General features: G+C 45.3%; 1 pseudogene; it reads left to right on the top strand.

Annotated features, from left to right (window-relative positions):
* The first annotated feature begins 6,536 nt into the window (after positions 1–6,536).
* On the top strand, positions 6,537–17,577 carry LOC128842468 (vitellogenin-2-like; annotated as a pseudogene).
* The last annotated feature ends 1,827 nt before the right edge of the window (positions 17,578–19,404 follow it).

Below are 19,404 nucleotides of genomic sequence, written 5' to 3'. Positions count from 1 at the left end.
AAGCCGGTTGCTCGCGTAGCCCCGCCTTATCGGCTGTCGTTTTGCTGTTAGCCCCGCCCTCTCCGCTGTAGCCCCGCCCCTGGCCTCAAAGCTCCGCCCACCCCTTGTTCCTCCTGGGGGAGGTTCCATTCCTGTGTCTGCCCCCCCCCACCCTTTTCTATCTAGGTCAGGCGATTCAGAGGGACCCCCTCCCCTACAGTCAGGGGGAGCACCTGCTGCCCTGCCCCACTATATTGAAGGGAGGGGCTGGGCAAGGGGAGGGCACACCAGGGGAGTCCAGAGCAGAGAGCTGTGATACCCTCCAACCCCACACCTCCTTCCCTGCAGCCACGCTCTGTGTCTGCCTGGGCCGTGCACCTGCTCATCCCCCGGGCCGCCATCCACTGGGCCTCCTCATCTCCCTCATTGCAACTCCAGGGCCTATGCACTCTGCCCCCGGGCCTAGCCCCTCACCCTCACACCTGGCTACTGCACCCCCAGGCTCTCCCCTGGCGCCTCCTTCGTTGTCACTCTCCCTGACTGCACACACACACACACACACCCCAATGCTCACTCTACTCCCAAGCAGAGGGATGTGGTGAGCCGGGGAGGGTTTATGGGGAGGGTTGCCAGTTTTGGTTGGACATATTCCTAGAGGTTGCTTCATATGACATAATCTTTAATTAAAGATTAATCTTTAATTCCTGGAGACTCCAGGCCAATCATAGAGGGTTGGCAACCCTATTTGTGGGGCAAGGAGATGGAGGAGAGGAGGGACATGGTGCGTGGGAGGGGTCTCATGGGAGCAAGGGGATGGAGGAGAGGAGGGATGTGGCGGGAGAGGGTGGAAGAAGGATGTGGTGGGGGTGTCTCGCAGGGGATGGTGCTTAGGAGGGATGCGGCAGATGGGAGTCTCGCAGGGGAGGGGTGTGGAGGAGAGGAGGGATGCGGGGCAGGGGGGCCTCATGGGGGAGGGGGATTGTGGCAAGAGGGGGAGTGGAGGAGGGGAGGGACTCCCCAGACAGTCGCGGACAGTGGGGACCTTGGGGAAGGGGCAAAGCAGGGACAGGAAGAGGTGGAGCGCAGGCGGGGCCACCACAGCCAAGCATCTCGTGGCAGGTCGGCAGAGGCTGCACGGGGGAGGCTTAGCCTCTCCTGGACTATTATACACGCCGCCCATGCCCAAAGTGCAGTTTCCTGCCACCTAGGAAGCACGTTTTAACATGTAGATACCAACAACACCCAAACCTCCTCTGCCTAAGGAACTGGGGATGTGACCTGAAAGGCAGGTCCTGCAGGTGCCTTGCCATCTAAATGGGTGCAAGTGGAAGGTATGTAATGACAGGGTCAGTGCCTACTGCATGGCAGCTCATGTGGACAGGCATGAGGCCTTTGTGTGGAAACAAAGGGCTTGTCCCTGGGAAAGGTGCGAAAGCCCTGCTCTTGGTCCCACTACCTCCCTGACAGAGCTGCAAGTACTTTGCAATCACCCTGCGCACTACATGCCATAAATTTCATTTTAGGATGTTGTTTTTTCTTCAAGCATCTACTGAGACTTTTTTGATTCCCTGAACTGCCCCCTCATCCCTGATCCTCCCCTCTTCACTACCAACCGCAAGGCCATGTTGCTGTGACAATTTTCCCTCCCAGCAAGACCAGAAGCATGTAGCTTCTGGGGGGTTGCTGTAGTCAGCAGTCCCCTCATGTCTGTCCAGGCCAGGACCTCCTGTAGTGACACTCGTCAACCTGGTTGCTAGAAAGCCAGGAAGAATGAAATGGTCTTCTCTGTGTCCAACAGATTCAATAAAGAATTTCCTTTATAATCAATACTATCAAATTCTGTCTACTCTACCACAGGGGACACAAGGGTATGAAATTGCCACTCATCAGGCAGGGCTTGGTTGTTGGGCTGTTTTGTTTTGTTTTTTGATCGTCAGCTCCATTTCTGAAACCAACCTGGGGAATTGTTGCCGATTGACATAAGTCTCCCTGCACCCAAAAGCTGAGCATGCCCCAATTAGTCAAGGAGCAAAAAAACCTGAGCCTCAAACTTGCATATCTGTGTGCAATATCTTCTGGAACTATTTATCTGCTTTATATTTTTTAGACTCATTCTATTTCCCTGCCTGTCTTGCTCTCTTCATCTAGCTCAGGCCTCCTCTCTGTCCCTCAACACACATAAAAGATTTCAGAGTAGCAGCCGTGTTAGTTAGGTATGCATCCGAAGAAGTGGGCTGTAGCCCACGAAAGCTTATGCTCTAATAAATTTGTTAGTCTCTAAGGTGCCACAAGTACACATAAAAGAGTTTTTTACTTTACATCACCTAGCCTCTCAAACAACTTTTCTCCATCTGTCCATGTCACTGACTTTCCACCTTATTTCAAATCTCAACTGAAATCACATATTTTCTCCTTTCCATATTTCTTACCCTCTCCTCTGCCATTTGTCTCTCTGACTGTATCATTGAACTGTGTCTGGCATATGGGGTGTAGGAATGGCACAAATAAGGGCCTGATCCTGCATGTCTGGCTCATCTAAAGCTGTTAAAGTAGGTGTTTGGAGTGTACAAGAAATACTAGATTGGGCCTTAAAGTCCTATTATGCTCTCTGCGTTTCTAAAAATGTGCATGAATGGCATTCCTACTCATTAAAATTCCAAAGCAGACAAACAGCGAATATAGCACAGATAATTACAGGATATCTCTATCATATACCAAGACTAAATGTCTCCTTATGTGAAAATCTGGCATATATAGTTGCACAATTGGATATGTATTAAGTGCTGGTTTTCTCTAAATAGACAGCTAGATCAAAAGCCATTACAGTCATTTATACAGTAGTTGCTCTTGAATTTTAATGAACATACATGCAATTTTTATCTGAGGACCTCAAAGAGTTTTAAAAGGTTGGGTAAATATTATCCCCATTTTACAGGTGGAGGAACTGAGGTTAAGACCCAAATTCTGGCCCCAGCACGTACAATTCACCCCTGTGAAGAAGAACAGCATGAAGGCTATGCACCAGATGACTCCCAATTAAGCCCTAGTTTTTTGTAATAACTGGCATATAGGCTTTATGCTGGCTCTCTGCACAGGAGTGAAATTCACCTAGCCTAGGAAGCTGGGTTGTATGTCAGGAGTGCCCCAGCTCATGGAGCTGCTCCCCATCTGCTATTTTTTCAGGGATGGAATCTTTTCTGAAGCACCTATTATCCCTGTACATGGTGGAGTGGAAATTCCCAACAGATCCTCATAAAAAGCAGTTCCCATACCCTTTTCTTGTCCCCAAATCCTTTTTTGCAGGTCAGTGCAGAGGAGGGGGTGGAGGGAGGTCTTGGAGCAAAACTTCATGGTTTACACAGGATATCCACTTCCCACTGCTTATGCTCTCCAAATCTTGCCCCTATGCACCAGAATCACAGGCTCCATTCTAAGCAGGATAGGGCAAGTGACTTGTCCAAGGTGATCCTCAGGCAAAATTGGGACTAGACCTGATTCCAATTCATTAGCTCAAACCACTAGAAACCTGCCTCCCTTGTGCGATTTACTGTGTTACCCTGTTGCCAGGCAGTAGCTGAATAGGGTCATTGCAGATCAGTTTCCTGTTTGAAGCAGAAATTGGCAATGTGGAGTCAGGTATTTTTCTAGTATGATTTATTTACAAAATGTACACACATTCTATTTTCTTGAACAGAAGTGGTAACAGACTGCACAAAAATCCCTTTTGCAGGAACCTCACACAAGGCACCACTTCCCTGTCCCTAAAAATGTTTTGGACCTCTGTCTTTCTGGGCTCTCACAAATGTTCTCACTTCCTGACCCAAACCCTGAGTTTTACAGCTGGGAAACATAACTCAAAGCTTCTCCTCTGTGGCCACAGGCTTTCAAAGGTGAGCCCGGGGTTCTACACAAAGGAATCTCACAGCATTAAAAGCCAGACAAAAGAGAATGCTTTAATTAACCCACACAATCATCTTAATATGGATTCAGGTGCTTGGCAAGCCATTAGCACCTTTTGTTATAAATATTAAAATCTGAAAACAGATTTGTGGGTTCCAGGCCTGCAAACACTTAGGACTTGTCTATATAGATTATACTGGAATAACTTTCCTAAGGTGTGAATTTAAACCACTATACCAATATAAGTCCACATGTGGACTCTCTTATTCCAGAATAAGAGCACCTTTTTTCAGTTTAATTTATGCTGCTTTGGAAGGGGTTTATTGGTTTCATTATACCAGTATAGTCATACCGGTAGAACTGGTTAAATTTTCCATTGTAGACAAGCCCTTATGTACATGAGTAACTTTGTTCATGTGAGTAGTCACATTGAATTCAATGGCACTGCTCACGTGCATAAAATGACTCATATCATGTTTGCAAATTGGGGCTCCTTTGATGCACTGAGTCTCTGTTTCATCACGTCTTGTTGTCTTTTTGCATGGAAGGAAAATTGGGTGGGAGAATGAGGGACAGCATTACAACATTTGTACTTATTTTTCTTACCAATCCCTTCATTGTGTGCAATTTATTTTATTTTCTATCCTATCTGTAAAACATCAAATGCAATAAAAATCATTGTAAACAACCTACCTGAAAACAGACTTTAAAAAACAGATAATTTTCTGCATTTCCAGCAGGAGGGATTCTCTAATGTTTATATCAAAACTCTTCCCTTCCCCATATTTTTCACCTTCACAAGTCAAGGGGTGTCATTTATAATGTGCAATGATCAGGTTCATATAAATTACTTAACTGTAGAAATGTTTTCGGTTTTTATCATAATCAGTAAAATACTTAGCATTTATAAAGAAATGTTCATTTCTCACAGGACATCACAAAAATAAATAACTAATATTAGTCAGAGGGGATGGTTTAGTGATCCAAGTATTGGAGTGATCCACTCCCCATTCCCTGGCACCAGGGTTCAAATTCTAGCAGGTTCAGTGAAGCCCTACATCCTTCTGAAAGTGAGTTTCATACCACTTAGGGTATGTCTTCACTGCACAGCTAACCCAGGTGTTTCGGGCCCAGGTCTGAACACATGGGTTAGCCTAGCCTAGGTGAGAGCATCCCCATAGCAAAGCCCTGCCTTGGTTACTGTGTCATCATTGTTTCTGCACTAACTCCTGTGTGTCCGGAGGCATATCTCATGGTTCTTTGTGCTGAGACACTAAGGGTACATCTACACTACAGCGGGGAGTCGATTTAAGATACGCAAATTCAGCTACGTGAATAGCGTAGCTGAATTCGACGTATTGCAGCCGACTTACCCCGTTGTGAGGACGGCGGCAAAATCGACTTCTGCCGCTTTTTGTCGGCGGCGCTTACTACCACCTCCGCTGGTGGAGTTAGAGCGCCGATTCGGGGATCGATTGTCGCGTCCCAACGGGACGCGATAAATCGATCCCCGAGAGGTCGATTTCTACCCGCCGATTCAGGCGGGTAGTATAGACCAGACCTAAGATTCTTTCTCAGTCAGTTGTGTCAACTGCAGAAGAACTTGCCTTTTCTTTGGAGGAAATTTGTGGGAAGGGTAGCTGAGGATTATAAATGCTTAAGTGATTTTGTCTGCATCCTCACTGCTGCAAAGTGGATAGGTTCCAGCATGAGTTAAAATGGAGCCTGGTCTGTAACCTGTGCCCCCATGCCAAGTAAACTAGTCCAAGCTTAAAGCACTTCCCAACCCAGGTCAGAGGGTTTTTCTGTGTGGCTAGTAGGTGGAGTTGGGCTAAAACTCGAGTAATAACCCAGCTTTAGTGTGCAGTGAAGACATAACCTTCCTGTCATTTGGTCAAGACTTTAGAAATGGAAGTCCTGTGTATTTCATGAGGACATTAAAGCTCCCATGGCACTTTCCATAGGTGTAAAGATTTCCCAACATATCCTCTCCTGCCACACTTGTGCAATTTATTGTACACCAGCTGCCATCCTGGCTGTTACCCTCTAATGAAGAGATGGGTGTATTTCAGTGGGGCTGTTAGATATTTAGTTGGTTTATTATTTATTATTCTATATTAGTTATTAATAATTCATTATTAGCTGAGTCTTCCATTTGGGAAAGAAAAAAGTAAAATCAAAATCCCTGGAGTTAATATAAAGATGAATTTTGTTACAGAGCTCCATCCACCCAAAATAGCTGGGTTCCAAAAAGTATTCCTTGTAAAAGGTGTCATATAATTTAATATCATACTTTTGTTTCCATCATATCTGTAGGGAGATACTTTGAGAGATCCATGACTTATGGGTAAGGCTACAATTTAGTCATGGAATCCGTGCATTCCAGTGACCTCCGTGACTTCAGCCTGCAGTGTTCGGGAACTGCAGGGTCCCCTGCCACCTGCAGGGGTAGGGAGCTGCGGGCTAGCTCCACCACCTCTGGTGGCCCCCAGAGCTCTAAACCGCCGTGGGTGGCAGGGTACTCCACAGCTCCCGGCCGCCGTGGGTGGTGGGGGAACCCCTGAGCTGCTGGTGGTGGGGGAACCCCACAGCTCCCGGCCACTGCGGGGGAACCCTTGAGCTCCCAGTGGCCATGGGACCCCAGAGCTGCAGGTGTCATGGGTACCCCACAGCTCATGCCCCCGGGGAGTGGCAAGGACATTCCCCGCCACCATGGCCACAGGAGAATCCCTGAGCTCCTGGCTGCCTTCGACCCCTGGAACTGCGAGCTGACACGGGAGGCGGGGGGCACCCCACAGCTTCTGGCCCCCATGGATAGTGGGGGGACCCCCAAGCTGCAGGTGTGGGGACCTGCAGATCTTCATTTTGTCACAGATAGTTTTAGTAAAAGTCATGGACAGGTCACGAGCAAAAGCTCATGACCTGTCCGTGACTTTTACTAAAACTATCTGTGACAAAATCTTAGCCTTATATATGAAGTGAGGTGAGGTAAAGTAAGTATGATGAAGTCCAGCATCGAATGTTGCTTACAGGCAACTTAGCACAAATCATCAGACTGCTGAATATCCAGATCTGATGATCACTGTATATTAAGAGCCAAATCCTCAGATGGTGTAAATCGATGTATTTCTAATGACATCAAAATGGTGTTATGCCAATTTATACCAGCTGAAGATCTGGACTGTTTTTATTCTCCAGTTTCTGATACTTGCTTGTAGTGTATAGATCGTTTTCAAAATAACTGAGTTGGTTATAAGAATTTTTCAGTGGAACTAGTAACCATCTTAACATCCCTTATACAGTAAGGTCCATAAAATGCATAATATATTTGCAAGCATTGAAATGAAGGAGAGATGGGTAATTTCAAATCCCGGGTGTACTGGAGTCTTCATTCAAATAAGTCTTCTATCAGAACTGATCCAATTACCTTCCAGTAGTTCTACATCGCTCCTCTGGGGGCAACTAGATCAGCAAAAATGTGGAGATTTCTCATTTCAAGTCTTGTGGGGACAGACATTTATTTCAAATAAAATGTGTCTAAGAAATAATGGGTGCAAATGTCACCAGTTCTGTAGGGTCCCTATATAAAATGTCTGTGGTAGATTACAAATTCATTCTTGTTCAATCTTTCATTTAGATAATAGCGATACATCTCTCCACAATTGTTTCTGTGGTACTGAAGTGTGCTGGAGTAAGACTGCATGAGTGCTAGCCCCCCAGGGAGAGAGAGGACCTTCATGAAAATGAGATGTGGATCTTGTCAAACTATTCAGCGTGTGCAAAATTTTATCTAGACAAACCATGGTATGAGAAATTCTGCTTGGGCTGGCAAATAATAACTGTAAAAATTGGGGAAGTTGAGTTTTCCTGCTCTGATAGGCATTTGTAATGACTCAAGATTAATTTTTGCATAAAAAAGAGGTAATTGCAATAGTTAAAGATTTATAAAAACCCTGAGGCAGATCAATGGGAATGCTTTGAAAAGGATAATTATACCTGCATGAGGATTATCGGTTTAATAGCATTAACCAGACCAATTAAGGAGACAGGGAGTAAGGGCCAATTTTGTTAGTTTTTTACTTATCCTATGAAGAAGTGGTTTAAATACCTAAGTGATGTAAATTATTTTGTTCTAACCAGTATAAATTCCTGAGTATTAAATACTTTGTGGAGGGCACATACCGCTATATCTCACATGTAATGAGATAAGGGGGAAGATTCTCCAAGGGTGTCCTGTCTGTATATTGCATCACATTGTAGGCTTAATTTGGCCATAAACCCAGTTTAAATAGCTCAGAGGAGATCACCTCAGAGCCAGTCTTCAGTGCCCCACAGTTTGGACTACAGAGGTGTGAATAGCCGCTCACAATAAAGTGCTGCGCTGTAACGCCCCCGTGTTAATAGGGTGACCAGACGCTGTCCTGATATTTGCTTCTTTGTCCTGCGTGGTGACCAATGTTTGGTCAGGACACTGGACAAACACGAAGTTTTGCCCTCCCCGAGGGACTCTCGCCCCATCCCTGCCCTGGCTCCACCCTCTCCTTCCCCCATTAGCTCCCTCCCCAAATCCCCACCCTGGCCCCGCTTCTTCCCCAACCACACTGCAGGTGCATGGCAGTGCAAGCCTGGGTGGGGGTGGCGGCTCCTGGATCCTGCAGCTGGTGAGTTAGCTCTGGCACCTGGGCACCGGGCGGGCAAAGGGGGGCTGGCAAGGGAGGGAGACAGGGATCTCAGCTCTGAGCCCCCCGCCGCGCCACAGGGTTCCTGCCCGCCCCCCGGCCCGCCCCGGGCACATGCAGCGCGCGTCCAGCGGCTCCTTCCTGGCAGGAGGGAGACTAGGCGCGGGGGACGCGCGCCACATGTGCCCGGGGCGGGCCGGGGCAGTGGGAGGCGCGTTGCGCCGGGAAGGAGCCGCAGCCGCGAGCGGGAGGGAGAGGCGCGGGGCTCCCCGGCAGCAGCGGGGATTTGGCCCATGCCCACGCGCCGCCCACCCGGCCCCTGCCCACTCCGCACTGCCCCGGACCGGACCCACCGCTTGCTGCATGGGCCGGGGGGCGGGAGGCTCCGCGGGAAGGGCAGCGCCCGCGGCTGGGGCCTGCTAATGCCCCCGGCCCCTTTGAAACTTTTTTTTTTTTTTTTTTGGTAACAATTAGGCAAGTTTAATATTGCTATCTTACTTTAGTATATGCACAAATAGTACATAAAATGAAACTTTTTTGTATGGTTACTAAGGTAATGACAACCTTGTGACACTCTGCTTGTCTGGTCTTTTTGCACAATTCTTCTGAGCCATTATCAGTTAGATAAGCTTTTGTGCCTTATGTCAGGTCAGACTAACCAGGACAAAGTTATCACAAACATTACAGCACCAGAAACTTCCAGAAAATAAGGATCATCAACAATTTTCCTTATGAATTAAATATTTTGTTTTAAAATGATCCTTTTTTAAAAAAGCCCTGTTTTGAAAGTTATTTTCAAAAGGTATAAATGGCTTGGGTGGAACGATCAGAGTGGCTTCTTCGTGTGGACGTGTCCAGGCTTAATTCGATTTAACGCTGCTAAATTCGACCTAAACTCGTAGTGTAGACCAGGCTTGAGTTTCACTGGGTGTAAAAGAAACCAAAAATTGACCTAAATGTCTATTGTTTCTGCAATAGCCCTGTCTTTACATCACTGAGAGCAACGTGCAGGGATTCTGAATTACAGAATATTGAAGTAGGTTAAAATGACAAAGGGGCAGTCCACGCTTATCAGCAGTCACTAATCAAGGCTTAGAATAAAATTAGAATTATATATAGGAGATGTCCGTTTTTACAGCCCCCTTTCCTCCATGTCTCTAGATTACAAACAAGTACTTGTAAAATTAAACACCTTTTATAGGCTGCTCCACTATAATTGGTTCACACCTCCAGAGGGAAGGGCATAATATCTGTGCTAATAGGAACCAAAGATCTTTCCTCCTCCCCTAGTAAAAACAATGGTCCTCTCATTCTCCTAACCAATGATGTTTTTGTGCAGCAGTGGCCAGCAGCCATAATTCTAAATATTTATATATAGAGGCACACATAAGCAGTGTTTCGGCTGCGCTTCCCAGAACACTTTGTGTGAAAGCTGACTGAAGCTTTGGGGATAGGGAAGGTATTTCTCCCCCAGCAGATAGTCTGTGTAATCAGGGTTTTCACTTTCCACTTCAACATTCACATGGCACTACCAGGTTTGTGGGACTAATGAAGGTTGCATGATTTGTTTTATTCTCTGTCAGAACTTTGGGTAGGCAGAAATCCTTTGTGGAAATTGTCTTGACAGCCTCATCCCAGACCCAAGTACAGGAAAGGAAAGGAGATAATTTTATGCTATGTTTGGACAAGTGGCTTTGTGATGAAGCTCAAATTCTTCTCTTGGGGAAATATTTTTAACTGACAAAAATTTTGACAGGTGTGTTGTCTGTATTTTGTTCTCAGATCCTATCTCCACAACTGGACGAATACAATGGAATCTGGCCCAGAGATCCATTCACTCGATCTTCCAAACTCATCCAGACAATTGCATCAAGCCTCACCCAAGTTTGAAGACAACAGAGGGCAGTTTGGGAACATTTATGCCCCCAAAGATACTCCCGTCACATGTGTTAACCTGGTGAGAGGGATTCTGAACATGTTGGAGATAACTGTCAAAAAGTCACAGAATGCATAGGACTTGCAAGAGGTTTGTTTTTCTTTTCTAATTCTACTTTGCCATAAGAACAAACATTCATTCTTTATTATAAAATTATTTTGGTTCAGATACAGTTTCCAGGGAGGTTACTTGTTCACCTGCTCCTTGTCCTGGAATTAAAATCTGTTTCAAATGGGAAATGCAATTAAGCTCTATCAATCTCTATAGACCGGGATTGGAGGTGTCTGCCATACAAGGTACATTATCCAGGAAGACAAGAAGAGTAACCAAGTCACAGTATTCAAAACCAAAGACCCCAACAACTGCCAAGATAAAGTGGTGAAGAACATTGGAATGGCTTACATCCGCCCTTGTGCTGCCTGCCCACTGGTATGGAACATATAAACATATAATGCCAAATTAGCTGAAGGCATATACACATATCACTGAACTGATTTAAACAGAGATGGAGTATACTCATTTCAGTGGTGAATTTGGCCCATTCATAATAAAGCTGGAGTTAAACAATGGTCTGTTCTCATTTACTATGTGAGTTCTTTGCCCTTTTAGAAAGAAAAGATCATAAAAGGAACAGCTGCATTCACCTACAAAATGAAATACACAGATGCTGGCACCCTGATCACACAAGCTGTGTCCCAGCAGGTCTATCAGATCTCCCCTTTCAGTGAACCTGCTGGTGTTGCTGTGATGGAAGCAAGGTAGGCCTCAGCCATTACACTGTAAATGAGTATAATGATCAGAACTGGGAGAATACATTTAAAATACATTCACCAAGACTTTGGGAATAAAACAAAAATGCCGCAATTGGATGGTTCTTTTGCTAGTTTTTGGCATTCAGAGGAGTGATCTGGCCTTATGTGTGTCTGCCTGTATCTAAGTTTCCTCTCTGTAATTAACGCAGCCCAAATTGCTGTTTGTGGCATTTCACTTTTGCATAGGGTACGTGCCATGGGTAAGTAAACTGAAATATCTGAGAAATGTAAATATCAGTAAGATGCTATTAATACTAATGTCTCCTCAGTTTCCCTTATTAAAATGGTAGAGAAGCTGTGAGATTTAAATCTAAACTTTTTACTGTAAAAAGGTTCGTTCTTGCAAGTTTCATACACGCTCCTATTGTACACCTGATATTTTTAGCCAGAGATCTCCATATGTTTACAAACTTCAGTTAAGCCTCCCAACACCCTGATGACTTATAAATAACTAACATGGAGTGATTTGTTAATATTCTTACTGAACAGTCTGTGAACAATCTGCAAATGTAAAATGATAACCTCAAGAAATTTCAATGATTTTGAATAATGAATAAATTTGAGAATTTTCTGATCCATTTGTAGACAATGTAAAATTATTGTTGGGAGTCTTTCATTCAGCTATAATATCCACTGTATTTAGCTTAGACAAATGGAGCACCCAAAGTAAAATGTTATGCTACTTTTCACTCTTTTCCTTGCAGGCAAGAACTTACTTTGAATGATATTAGAAACAGTCAAGCAAGCACATCAGAAATTCAGTTGCAAAACTATGGAAGTCTTTGTTACGATTTTGCAAGAGAACTACTCCAGATGCCAATTCATCTAATAAAGATGAAAAATCCTAAATCACAGGTATAAGATGCTTAATATTTTAGGCTCTTTCATTATTTATAAAGCTAATGGAAGATCAGCAAATTATTTCAGACACTTAAGATATCTTGTAATCCCTTCCGCCTCCTGTTTTTGTATCTGATAGTAGAAATACTGCAACAATTAATTTAGCATAATCAACAAGGGTACAATAGAGAAGCTCCAGCCAAATTCTTAGAACTTATCCAGCTTTGTTGTGTGGCAACGCCTGAAAACCTTGAGTCTCTTTGGAAACAATGTGCCGATAAACCTCAATATAGGTAATTGACTGTATCACTCTCAATCAACATTTCTGAACAGAGAAATTCTGACAATGAAAATAATAGATGCCTCCTCTTGTTTACAGGCGCTGGTTATTGAGCGCAATCTGGGCAGCAGGAACTACTGAGACATTCATGTTCCTTAAGCAAAAAATTCATAATGAGGACCTCAGCTATTTGGAATCAGCTCTGACTATCGCTCTCGCCTTCCATTTATCCAAAGCTGATGATCACACTTTACAAGCAGTAGCAGTGAGTACAATACATAGGATCATTCCTTATTCTGTTGTCTTGTAATTCTTCTACTAGAGAGACAAGGTGGTGGTGGTGGTGGGGAGCGTTAATATATTTTAGTGGACTATCTCCTGTTGGTGAAAGAGACAAGCTTTCGAACTACGCAGAGCTGCTCTTCAGGTGTAGGACAGGTACTCAGGGCAAGTCTACACTTAAAATGCTGCATTGGCGCAGCTGCATGAGTGCAGCTGTAGTGCTTTAATGAAGATACTCTACGCTGATGGGAGAGAGCTCTCCCGTCGGCGTAGTTAATCCCCCACGAGAGGTGGTAGCTATGTCGGCAGGAAAAGCCCCCCCGCCCCGACATAGAACTGTCTATGCTGGCACTTAGGTTGGTATAACTACATCACTCAGGAGTGGGGATTTTTCACATCCCTGAGGCCTGGTCTACACTGGGGGGGGGGATCAATCTAAGATATGCAACTTCAGCTATGAGAACACCGTAGCTGAAGTCAACGTATCTTAGATCGACTTAGAATCACTTACTTCGTGTCCTTGTGGCGCAGGATCGACAGTCACCGCTCCCCCGTTGGCTCCACTTCCGCCTCTCGCCGTGGTGGAGTTCTGGAGTCGACGGCAGAGCAACTGGGGATCGATTTTATCCGCGTCTACACTAGACACGATAAATCGATCCCCAATAGATCGATCACTACCCGCCGACCCAGCGGGTAGTGTAGGCGTACCCTGAGAGATGTAGTTATACTGAAGTAATGCTGCAGTGTAGATCTGCCCTTATTGTCATGCTAAACACAGGGTTGATTGTTTACCAGAAGTAGTTACATTCTAAGAGACTATTCAAAGTGAAGTGTCCAGTTAACATCACTGCAGCCATAGGATAGCAACATTATGAATTTAAGCTCCCAGGCTCGTCTTTTGAAGGTGTTGTGCAGGTTTCCTTTGAGGACGAGAACTGAGGGGTCAGATATGGAGTGATCATTTTGTGAAAAGTGTTCACCCACGCCTGATATGGTGTTTTTATCTTTAAACATTTTTCTGTTTGAGTTCATTTGAGAATGTAGTGATTCTCTAGTTTCACCCACATAGTTGTACTGGGGCATTTAGTGCATTGGATGAGATACACCACATGTTGTGACAGGCATGTGTAAGACCCATTGATCTTGAAAGATGTGTTGTGGGTTTTTTTATCATTATAGCAGTGGAGATACATTTGCAGGTTTTGCATCTGTTATGGCAGGGTCTGGTGCCGCTTTAGTTGGTAGGACCTGATATATGTGGAGGTTGCTTCTGATGATGAGCTTGGAGAGACTGGGCAGTTGTTTGAAGGCCAGAAGAGGGGGCCTGGGAAAGATTTCTTTCCAGATGTGGTCCCCATCGAGTCTTGATTGTAATTGTTGAATGATATCCTGTATGGACCCCAGTATGGGGTGACAGGAAACAACTAGGTGTGCACAGTCAAAGCATGTGTTTTGTCTGTATTGAAGCAGATTCTCTCTGTGTATTTGGATGACCTATTCCATCATGTGATCTACTTCTCTGAGGGAGTGTCCTTGTTTGGTGAAGGCGGTTTTAAGTGTGTTAAGGTGTACATCCTGGACTTTCCCCTTAGAGCATATTCTGTGGTATCTAAGTCCCTGGTTGTAGATAACAGATTTCTTGGTGTATTTGGGGTGGTTACTGGATCTGTGAATGTAGGTGTGGTGATCCGTGGGTTTCTTGTATATAGTTGTCTATAGGGTTCCATTGCTGAAGCTGATGGTGGTATCCAGGATATTGGCGTGTGTTGTAGTGTCCATGTGGTGGGTCCTCCTTCTACTAGTAGGCCACAATCCACTTTTATTGGTGAATTTACACAATGATATGTGGTGGATATGACATATTTTCCCCTTTAAAGCAGTTCACTGTAAATTTATGGGTAATTAGAAAAATGTTGATATTTTGATGAAATTTTTCAACTAAACTAACAAGCACAGCTGGCCTGTAGTATGCTGTCTGATTGGCTACTCCACCTGCTTGGTTGGAAGAGTCAACAAACCAGCTCTTAAGCCTGGTGGCTGCTCAAAGCAGTTGCTCATGGTGGTGATAGCTCTGCCTCACTCTAGCACCAGGTGCGCACTACAGCTTACCTTGGTATAAATTATGTTGCTCAGGGGTGTGAATAAGCCACCCCTTGAGCGATGTAAATTGCACCAATCTAAGCGCTAGTGTAGACAGTGCTATGTCAGCAGGAAAGCATCTCCTGCTGACATAGCTACCACCACTCACGGGGGCTGGAGTAATTAAGTTAACAGGAGAGCTCTGTCCTATTGGCTTAGAGCGTCTGCACTAACAGTGTTACAGCAGCTGCTGTAAGCTCTGTAGTATAGCCATAGCCTAGGTAATTCAACTCTGACCCTTGGCTCCGATTCCTGACCTCTGACTCTGGGCTCTGACACTGTGCTCCTTCCTGGCTCCTAATCACAAGGCATGACTCCTGTTCCTACCACTAGGCACAACTGCCCATGTCCCAGTCTCTGACAGACTTTGCCTTCTCTGACCTAAACATATAACAACATGTGTACATATACGTTATAAAAAATAAATAAAAATCCAAAACAAGACAGCCCACCGCATGCACTTCTCCCCTTGGGGAGAGGATGAGAGAACAAATGGGCCAAATTTTAGCTGCATCACTTAATGCACTACTGGAAAGCGCTACGATTCTACAGTGAAATCTAAGAGCCTGAATGGAATAGAGTGTACAGAGCATCACAAGGGTCAGGGCAGAGCTAAGGAGAACTTTAAGTTAGTGGTTCTTAACCAGAAGTACGCTACCCCTGGGAGTATGCAGAGGTCTTCCAGGGGGTACATTAACTCATCTAGATATTTGCCTACTTTTACAACAGACTACATAAAACTAGCAAAGTCAGTAAAAACTAAAATTTCATACAGACAATGACTTGTTTTTACTGCTTTGTATACTAATACTATACACTGAAATGTAAGTACAATATTTATATTCCAGTTGATTTATTTTATAATTATATGGTCACAATTAGAAAGTCAGCAATTTTTCAGGAATAGTGTGCTGTGACATTTTGTATTTTTATGTCTGATTTTGTAACAAGTAGTTTTTAAATGATGTGAAACTTGGGGGTATGCAAAACAAATCAGACTCCTGAAAGGGGTACAGTACTCTGGAAATGTTGAGAGCTCGCTGCTTTAAGTCACCTTTGCAGTGACCCCGGTTTTGCCTTCTGTGCACTTTGGCTGCACCCAAGCATCTGACCTGAGATCCCTCCCCAGAAAAGCTTACAGCCTAACCATGCAAGTACAATAAGGAGCAGTAGCATAGCTAGTGGGGTACAGGGGAAGCAGCCGCTTCCCCCGCCTTTCGAAAAGTGGCCGGAGGAGCGGGGGGAAGGGGCAAGGCATGCGGCCCGCAGCGCAGCCCAGCAGCCGCGGCTGGAGGAGCAATGGGGGCCAAAGGCTGGCGGCCTGCAGTGCAGCCGGCAGCCATGGGGGGGGCGGCAGCCGTGGCCGAAGGAGCGAGTGGAGGCGCAGGCTGGAGGCCCGCAGCGCGGCCGGAGGAGCGAGGGGGGGCGCAGGCTGGAGGCCCGCAGCGCGGCCGGAGGAGCGAGGGGGGGCACAGCATGGGGACCCGTGGTGGGGGCAGCCAGAGGAGCGGGAGGGCGTAGCATGGCGGACGGCAGCCGTGGCCGGAGGAGCGAGGGGGGGGGGGAGTCCACAGGGGTGGCACGGCAGGGCCGGAGGAGCCATGGGGGGGAGGGGAGGGACAGCCAGAGAAGGAGCCAAGGGGGGGTGCGGAGCGGCCGGAGGAGGAGCCAAGGGGGCGTGGCCAGAGGAGGAGCCAAGGGGGAGCGCCTTTTTTATGTTTGCTCCCCCTCCTCTTAGAAGCTGGCTACGCCACTGGGGAGAGCAGTCTAAAAACAAGAAGACATGGACACATAGTCAATGAGAGAGTGCTATAGCAAGGTAATGGAAAAGTGAGTTTGAAGGAAGACAGAGAATGTGGCTGGTGCACAGGAAACCAGAGACTACGCCCAGCGTAGGAGGCAGCCTAAAAGAAGGTGAAAACCAAAGATGGAAGGATGCATTAAGAAGAAAAGGATGCAAATGTCTAGAAGGCTGTGCAGGCTGAAGTAAAAGCAGAGGTGTAAACAGTCATGTAGTTGGGCACAACCTTGAATTTGATGCAGAAGGAAAGAGGAAGCCAATCTAGTGAATTAGAGTAGGGGTGGCATAGTCAACTACTGAGAGGAAAATAGAGGATAAATGTTGATCCAATTATTTTTAGACCTTCCCTGCCACTGAAAATAATGCATATTCTTTTTATTCACACAGAGTTTTTATTCTGCAAGATCTGAAACTTATCAAGAGTTTATCTTGAGGCATCTGAAGAAGTGGGTTTTTTACCCATGAAAGCTTATCCCCAAATAAATCTGTTAGTCTTTAAGGTGCCACCGGACTCCTTGTTGATCAAGAGTTTATATTATCCTTAGAAAGAATTTCAGGCAGGAACATCAGCAGTAGGCAGAAGGTCAAACAATGTGAACATCATGGACCATTACAGTGAAATATTCAGGCTGCCATATGTGGAAAAGATAATATACAGCCTGAGAGGCAATGTGACTGGAGCAGCAGAAGAGGAATGAGAACTTAGCAAAGGTATTTGGGAAGTACGGAAGTCCTCTTCCTCTGGTAGCTTTACGTGGCTTTACTCCAATTAGAATGACATAATTCACAGAGGTGTTCTCTGTGCCCTGCACTACAATTAATCTCTCTGTTCTTTTGAATAGTTGGTGACATATACGGCATCACCCCCACTTGACTACCTTAAGGCTTTTCCTGTCATGGAGCACCACACAGAGACCACTGGTTCATGATGACGTACAAAGAAATAACTGACCACAACCCATCTGTTTTAGTCAGTGGTTCTTTGCTGATTTATAATAGCATGGATGATACCATGTGACTGTCTTGTCTCTACCCTATCCCCTAAAAAAGACGAAAGCTCCCAAAATACCACTACAGCTGCTCAGAATATTTTGTTTATCTGCTTGGCTCTTTCATGTGATACAACTTGACCAGCTGTACGCTTCTCCTACTCAGCCATTGCCATGGCTAATTGTTGTTCATGCTGTTTTTATTACTGATACTAACCATTCATCAGGGGAAATCAGATCACTAAGGAAACGTGGTTTAGTATTATCACCCCCATGCTACATATGAGGACTCAGAATACAACGGTTAAAAACTGAATCTCCAAAAATTACTCTGCAAGCCAAGGGTAGGAGGAGAATCCAAAACTCCTAATTCTCAGCCCCAAACAATAGTGAAAACTGCCTCATTTTTTAGAAATTCTGTTCCCAACTATACCCATGCAACTGTATTGAAAAAAATGAATATAATTACATGGATAAAATTGAGAGCAGAATTTGGCCCCTCATATTTAACTGATCATTGGTCTAATTTATTCCTCTCCCTCATTCTGAAAACTGCCCCCAATTCCTTTGTAATAAGCCAAACTCCAGTAATGCAAAATGTCACTGGCATAACATGAAGCTGAGTCCGGAAAACCCTGGGAAAGGTGCATTTCAGTATTTGAGCCCTTTGAAGAAATGCAGCTCCTCTTGTAGTAAGGGAGTACACATGTTCTGAGTGCTACAAAGCTTCAAGTAAGGCCCAGTCCTGAGAATTTTGATATTATTGGGAGCTGGGTGAAACCTTGTTGTGCATTGAGTTAAAATTTGCGTGAACACACCCGACACTTAAGATAGTTGTAAGAGACAGTTAAAGGGCCACACCTAAAACAAGATCTAATAGCGTCTGCCCAGAAACTAGCACTAGCTAGTAGGTGGAGGGTTGCACTGGGTATTGGTATGAGCCGGTGTGTGAGAGAGAAGGCAGACTAGACAACAATTGGGAGACGGAGGAACAGCCAAACAGCCAGAAGGAGTAGCTGAAAACATAGTGTCTGACCCAGGAAGGAACCTAAAGAGAGGTTTTTGGATCAGTGGTGCCAGTCGAATACAGTGTTCTTGGTGCTGTGAGCAAAAGAAGCCTCGTCCTGCTACTTGATTTCTTCCGTGTTCAGAGACAAAGGACTTTGTACATTCTTTGTAAATACACAAAACTATCAAAAGAAATACCTGACTGTCACCAATTTCTACTCCCAATTGGAACATCTCTAGGCCTCTAAGCCCCTAATGCATCCCTAGGCCCCTAATGCCATTCAGGTAGGAAAAAAAGAGCAGGATTGAGCCCTAACAGTCTCAGATCTCCGAGTAGCCGCGGCGCGGGCGCCGCTTCTCTCCCTCCCTCCCTCCTAGGCTTGAGATCCTGGGGGGAGGAGGCAGGGCTGGGGATTTGGGGAAGGGGTGGAGTTAAGGCGGGGCCAGGGGTGGGGTAATTAAAGAACAGGGGGGGGCAAAATTGTTTTTGCTTTGGGCGGCAAAAATCCTAGAGCCGGCCCTGCATAAGAGAGAGAATTTAATCATATGAACAGCCCAGATATAATGTTATAGTAGTAACAGATGTGGTTCAGGTGACTAGTAATAGAATATAGGTCTTTCATCTCTAATTTTCTAGGTCAAATCCATTCTAGTAGTGATTGGTAGTGGCTATGCTTTGGCCTGTACTAAAAATGGGTTTGGTGATTGCAATCCAGTTCCTAATGAACTGGTCTCTCTGTCATAAAAAAATAAAACACT

The sequence above is a fragment of the Malaclemys terrapin genome, chromosome 8, assembly GCF_027887155.1.
Source record: "Malaclemys terrapin pileata isolate rMalTer1 chromosome 8, rMalTer1.hap1, whole genome shotgun sequence".
NCBI classification, from domain to species: domain Eukaryota; kingdom Metazoa; phylum Chordata; order Testudines; family Emydidae; genus Malaclemys; species Malaclemys terrapin.
This window is presented reverse-complemented; position numbering and strand designations above follow the sequence as displayed.